The sequence below is a fragment of the Oratosquilla oratoria genome, chromosome 29, assembly GCF_046742065.1.
Source record: "Oratosquilla oratoria isolate Oo_2021 chromosome 29, ASM4674206v1, whole genome shotgun sequence".
Lineage (NCBI taxonomy): Eukaryota > Metazoa > Arthropoda > Malacostraca > Stomatopoda > Squillidae > Oratosquilla > Oratosquilla oratoria.
Genome location: NC_134805.1, coordinates 12,623,043 through 12,630,407, shown reverse-complemented (window position 1 = coordinate 12,630,407; position 7,365 = coordinate 12,623,043).

Here is a 7,365-nt window from a genome sequence, read left to right as displayed (position 1 = left end):
TTAAATCGGCGACCCTACCCCTCTCCATCCCTTCATGCAGAAAAATAGAAGACGGGAGAAATCCCTTCGGGTTACGTCAATTTATTTCTTTTATATACTCCATCCCCCCATCCCCAACCCATTCCCCCTCATGCAGAGTGTGTGGAGGAATGTCAGTAGCCACCCCCTAGTTTATGAAAAAACACATAAATCCTTGTATGAAACTGCGTTTCACAGTTGGCATTTGTTGTGCGCATGCACACATTACCGAGAAAGGAAGTCGCATGATAAGTAGAGAACAAACGTAGTTTTGTTTATTTATCAAGCGTGCGTTGTAATTAAAAACCGTGAACTGTAACACATTAATTAAGCAAATAGTATTTTCTATGATTTAATAAATGTTATGTATGAATTTTATTTTATTTGTTTCGTTTTAGACAATATACATTGGTCATCCTGGAGCAAAGGAAAGAGGGAGTGAGGGATGGTGAATGGGAGTGGAGTATGTGGGGATGAAATGGGTGGGAGTGGATTTATGCCTTTTGACTTTGGAAAAAAAAAACGTTGGTATATGTATGTATGTATGTATGTATGTATGTAAAACAATGGCCAAAAATATGAAGCTGCACCTCCAATAATTTAAGCCACGAGCTGCGTCTATGGGTCAGAAAAATAACCTAAACTGTCGTGATTTTTGTGCAGTTGGGTAAAACTTGGGGAGTAGAATATAATCGAAACTACACGAGTACACCACAGACCTGAAACCAGTGGGATGTTGTTGTCGAAGTTCATGGAAATTCTGGACCCGGTCCAGGAACCGAATGGCAACCTCTCGGGGCTCCACCTCCAGATGGAAGAAAGAGGGTTAACGAGTTTTGAAGACGGGTGGCAGGGAGATGCTCCTTTCGGACGCCCGTCTTGGAGAACCACCACTTGTCGTTGGTCCGAACTCCTCTCATTAGAAGAAGAGTGACAGACTGATTCAGATGAATGAAAACAGTCGACAATATTGACAGCAGAGAGTTGTGACGTGCATAGGGGACGGAGGGCCGAAGGGGAAAAGAACTTAACAAATCTGGTTGACTTGTATCCAAATCGAATAAAGCGTTTATTTTACGTTTTACCTGTGTTTACATATTCAAAATATCTTCCTTTCTTATCACTCGCCTATCCTATAGGTTCTAAGAACTATCACTCGCCTATAGGTTCTAAGAATTATCACTCGCCTATAGGTTCTAAGAACTATCACTCGCCTATAGGTTCTACGAACTATCACGCGCCTATAGGTTCTAAGAACTATCACTCGCCTATAGGTTCTAAGAACTATCACTCGCCTACAGGTTCTTAGAACTATCATTCGCCTATAGGTTCTAAGAATTATCACTCGACTATAGGTTCTAAGAACTATCACTCGCCTATAGGTTCTACGAACTATCACTCGCCTATAGGTTCTAAGAACTATCACTCACCTATAGGTTCTAAGAACTATCACTCGCCTATAGGTTCTAAGAACTATCATTCGCCTATAGGTTCTAAGAACTATCACTCGCCTATAGGTTCTAAGAACTATCACTCGCCTATAGGTTCTAAGAACTATCACTCGCCTATAGGTTCTAAGAACAATCACTCGCCTATAGGTTCTAAGGACTATCACTCGCCTATAGGTTCTAAGAACTATCACTCGCCTACAGGTTCTAAGAACTATTACTCGCCTTTAGGCTCTAAGAACTATCACGCACCTATAGGTTCTAAGAACTATCACTCGCCTATAGGTTCTAAGAACTATCACTCGCCTATAGGTTCTACGAACTATCACGCGCCTATAGGTTCTACGAACTATCACTCGCCTATAGGTTCTAAGAACTATCACTCGCCTACAGGTTCTAAGAACTATCATTCGCCTATGGGTTCTAAGAACTATCACTCGCCTATAGGTTCTAAGAACTATCACTCGCCTATAGGTTCTAAGAACTATCACTCGCCTATAGGTTCTACGAACTATCACTCGTCTATAGGTTCTAAGAACTATCACTCGCCTATAGGTTCTAAGAACTATCACTCGCCTATAGGTTCTAAGAACTATCATTCGCCTATAGGTTCTAAGAACTATCACTCGCCTATAGGTTCTAAGAACTATCATTCGCCTATAGGTTCTAAGAACTATCACTCGCCTATAGGTTCTACGAACTATCACGCGCCTATAGGTTCTAAGAACTATCACTCGCCTATAGGTTCTAAGAACTATCACTCGCCTATAGGTTCTAAGAACTATCACTCGCCTTTAGGCTCTAAGAACTATTACTCGCCTATATGTTCTAAGAACTATCACTCGCCTATGGGTTCTAAGAACTATCACTCGCCTATAGGTTCTAAGAACTATCACTCGCCTATAGGTTCTAAGAACTATCACTCGCCTATAGGTTCTAAGAACTATCACTCGCCTATAGGTTCTAAGAACTATCACTCGCCTACAGGTTCTACGAACTATCACTCGCCTATAGGTTCTAAGAACTATCACTCGCCTATAGGTTCTAAGAACTATCACTCGCCTATAGGTTCTAAGAACTATCATTCGCCTATAGGTTCTAAGAATTATCACTCGCCTATAGGTTCTAAGAACTATCACTCGCCTATAGGTTCTAAGAACTATCACTCGCCTACAGGTTCTAAGAACTATCACTCGCCTATAGGTTCTAAGAACTATCACTCGCCTATAGTTTCTAAGAACTATCACTCGCCTATAGGTTCTAAGAACTATCACTCGCCTATAGGTTCTAAGAACTATCACTCGCCTATGGGTTCTAAGAACTATCACTCGCCTATAGGTTCTAAGAACTATCACTCGCCTATAGGTTCTACGAACTATCACGCGCCTATAGGTTCTAAGAACTATCACTCGCCTATAGGTTCTAAGAACTATCACTCGCCTATAGGTTCTAAGAACTATCACTCGCCTACAGGTTCTAAGAACTATCATTCGCCTATAGGTTCTAAGAATTATCACTCGCCTATAGGTTCTAAGAACTATCACTCGCCTATAGGTTCTACGAACTATCACTCGCCTATAGGTTCTAAGAACTATCACTCGCCTATAGGTTCTAAGAACTATCATTCGCCTATAGGTTCTAAGAATTATCACTCGCCTATAGGTTCTAAGAACTATCACTTGCCTATAGGTTCTAAGAACTATCACTCGCCTATAGGTTCTAAGAACTATCACTCGCCTATAGGTTCTAAGAACTATCACTCGCCTATAGGTTCTAAGAACTATCACTCGCATATAGGTTCTAAGAACTATCACTCGCCTATAGGTTCTAAGAACTATCACTCGCCTATGGGTTCTAAGAACTATCACTCGCCTATAGGTTCTAAGAACTATCACTCGCCTATAGGTTCTACGAACTATCACGCGCCTATAGGTTCTAAGAACTATCACTCGCCTATAGGTTCTAAGAACTATCACTCGCCTATAGGTTCTAGGAACTATCACTCGCCTACAGGTTCTAAGAACTATCATTCGCCTATAGGTTCTAAGAATTATCACTCGCCTATAGGTTCTAAGAACTATCACTCGCCTATAGGTTCTACGAACTATCACTCGCCTATAGGTTCTAAGAACTATCACTCGCCTATAGGTTCTAAGAACTATCACTCGCCTATAGGTTCTAAGAACTATCATTCGCCTATAGGTTCTAAGAACTATCACTCGCCTACATGTTCTAAGAACTATCACTCGCCTATAGGTTCTAAGAACTATCACTCTCCTATAGGTTCTAAGAACTATCACTCGCCTATAGGTTCTAAGGACTATCACTCGCCTATAGGTTCTAAGAACTATCACTCGACTACAGGTTCTAAGAACTATCACTCGCCTACGGGTTCTAAGAACTATCACTCGCCTTTAGGTTCTAAGAACTATCACGCGCCTATAGGTTCTAAGAATTATCACTCGCCTATAGGTTCTAAGAACTATCACTCGCCTATAGGTTCTAAGAACTATCACTCGCCTATAGGTTCTAAGAACTATCACTCGCCTATAGGTTCTAAGAACTATCACTCGCCTATAGGTTCTAAGAACTATCACTCGCCTACAGGTTCTAAGAACTATCATTCGCCTATAGGTTCTAAGAACTATCACTCGCCTATAGGTTCTAAGAACTATCACTCGCCTATAGGTTCTAAGAACTATCACTCGCCTATAGGTTCTACGAACTATCACTCGCCTATAGGTTCTAAGAACTATCACTCGCCTATAGGTTCTAAGAACTATCACTCGCCTATAGGTTCTAAGAACTATCATTCGCCTATAGGTTCTAAGAATTATCACTCGCCTATAGGTTCTAAGAACTATCACTCGCCTATAGGTTCTAAGAACTATCACTCGCCTATAGGTTCTACGAACTATCACTCGCCTATAGGTTCTAAGAACTATCACTCGCCTATAGGTTCTAAGAACTATCACTCGCCTATAGGTTCTAAGAACTATCACTCGCCTATAGGTTCTAAGAACTATCACTCGCCTATAGGTTCTAAGAACTATCACTCGCCTATGGGTTCTAAGAACTATCACTCGCCTATAGGTTCTAAGAACTATCACTCGCCTATAGGTTCTACGAACTATCACTCGCCTATAGATTCTAAGAACTATCACTCGCCTATAGGTTCTAAGAACAATCACTCGCCTACAGGTTCTAAGAACTATCACTCGCCTATAGGTTCTAAGAACTATCACTCGCCTATAGGTTCTAAGAACTATCACTCGCCTATAGGTTCTAAGAACTATCACTCGCCTATAGGTTCTAAGAACTATCACTCGCCTATAGGTTCTAAGAACTATCACTCGCCTATAGGTTCTAAGAACTATCACTCGCCTATAGGTTCTAAGAACTATCACTCGCCTACATGTTCTAAGAACTATCACTCGCCTATAGGTTCTAAGAACTATCACTCGCCTATAGGTTCTACGAACTATCACGCGCCTATAGGTTCTAAGAACTATCACTCGCCTATAGGTTCTAAGAACTATCACTCGCCTATAGGTTCTAAGAACTATCACTCGCCTACAGGTTCTAAGAACTATCATTCGCCTATAGGTTCTAAGAATTATCACTCGCCTATAGGTTCTAAGAACTATCACTCGCCTATAGGTTCTAAGAACTATCACTCGCCTATAGGTTCTAAGAACTATCACTCGCCTATAGGTTCTAAGAACTATCACTTGCCTATAGGTTCTAAGAACTATCACTCGCCTACAGGTTCTACGAACTATCACTCGCCTATAGGTTCTAAGAACTATCACTCGCCTATAGGTTCTAAGAACTATCATTCGCCTATAGGTTCTAAGAACTATCATTCGCCTATAGGTTCTAAGAATTATCACTCGCCTATAGGTTCTAAGAACTATCACTCGCCTATAGGTTCTAAGAACTATCACTTGCCTATAGGTTCTAAGAACTATCACTCGCCTATAGGTTCTAAGAACTATCACTCGCCTATAGGTTCTAAGAACTATCACTCGCCTATAGGTTCTAAGAACTATCACTCGCCTATAGGTTCTAAGAACTATCACTCGCCTATGGGTTCTAAGAACTATCACTCGCCTATAGGTTCTAAGAACTATCACTCGCCTATAGGTTCTACGAACTATCACGCGCCTATAGGTTCTAAGAACTATCACTCGCCTATAGGTTCTAAGAACTATCACTCGCCTATAGGTTCTAAGAACTATCACTCGCCTACAGGTTCTAAGAACTATCATTCGCCTATAGGTTCTAAGAATTATCACTCGCCTATAGGTTCTAAGAACTATCACTCGCCTATAGGTTCTACGAACTATCACTCGCCTATAGGTTCTAAGAACTATCACTCGCCTATAGGTTCTAAGAACTATCATTCGCCTATAGGTTCTAAGAATTATCACTCGCCTATAGGTTCTAAGAACTATCACTTGCCTATAGGTTCTAAGAACTATCACTCGCCTATAGGTTCTAAGAACTATCACTCGCCTATAGGTTCTAAGAACTATCACTCGCCTATAGGTTCTAAGAACTATCACTCGCCTATAGGTTCTAAGAACTATCACTCGCCTATAGGTTCTAAGAACTATCACTCGCCTATGGGTTCTAAGAACTATCACTCGCCTATAGGTTCTAAGAACTATCACTCGCCTATAGGTTCTACGAACTATCACGCGCCTATAGGTTCTAAGAACTATCACTCGCCTATAGGTTCTAAGAACTATCACTCGCCTATAGGTTCTAGGAACTATCACTCGCCTACAGGTTCTAAGAACTATCATTCGCCTATAGGTTCTAAGAATTATCACTCGCCTATAGGTTCTAAGAACTATCACTCGCCTATAGGTTCTACGAACTATCACTCGCCTATAGGTTCTAAGAACTATCACTCGCCTATAGGTTCTAAGAACTATCACTCGCCTATAGGTTCTAAGAACTATCATTCGCCTATAGGTTCTAAGAACTATCACTCGCCTACATGTTCTAAGAACTATCACTCGCCTATAGGTTCTAAGAACTATCACTCTCCTATAGGTTCTAAGAACTATCACTCGCCTATAGGTTCTAAGGACTATCACTCGCCTATAGGTTCTAAGAACTATCACTCGACTACAGGTTCTAAGAACTATCACTCGCCTACGGGTTCTAAGAACTATCACTCGCCTTTAGGTTCTAAGAACTATCACGCGCCTATAGGTTCTAAGAATTATCACTCGCCTATAGGTTCTAAGAACTATCACTCGCCTATAGGTTCTACGAACTATCACTCGCCTATAGGTTCTAAGAACTATCACTCGCCTATAGGTTCTAAGAACTATCACTCGCCTACAGGTTCTAAGAACTATCATTCGCCTATAGGTTCTAAGAACTATCACTCGCCTATAGGTTCTAAGAACTATCACTCGCCTATAGGTTCTAAGAACTATCACTCGCCTATAGGTTCTAAGAACTATCACTCGCCTATAGGTTCTAAGAACTATCACTCGCCTATAGGTTCTAAGAACTATCACTCGCCTATAGGTTCTAAGAACTATCATTCGCCTATAGGTTCTAAGAATTATCACTCGCCTATAGGTTCTAAGAACTATCACTCGCCTATAGGTTCTAAGAACTATCACTCGCCTATAGGTTCTAAGAACTATCACTCGCCTATAGGTTCTAAGAACTATCACTCGCCTATAGGTTCTAAGAACTATCACTCGCCTACAGGTTCTAAGAACTATCACTCGCCTATAGGTTCTAAGAACTATCACTCGCCTATAGGTTCTAAGAACTATCACTCGCCTATAGGTTCTAAGAACTATCACTCGCCTATGGGTTCTAAGAACTATCACTCGCCTATAGGTTCTAAGAACTATCATTCGCCTAT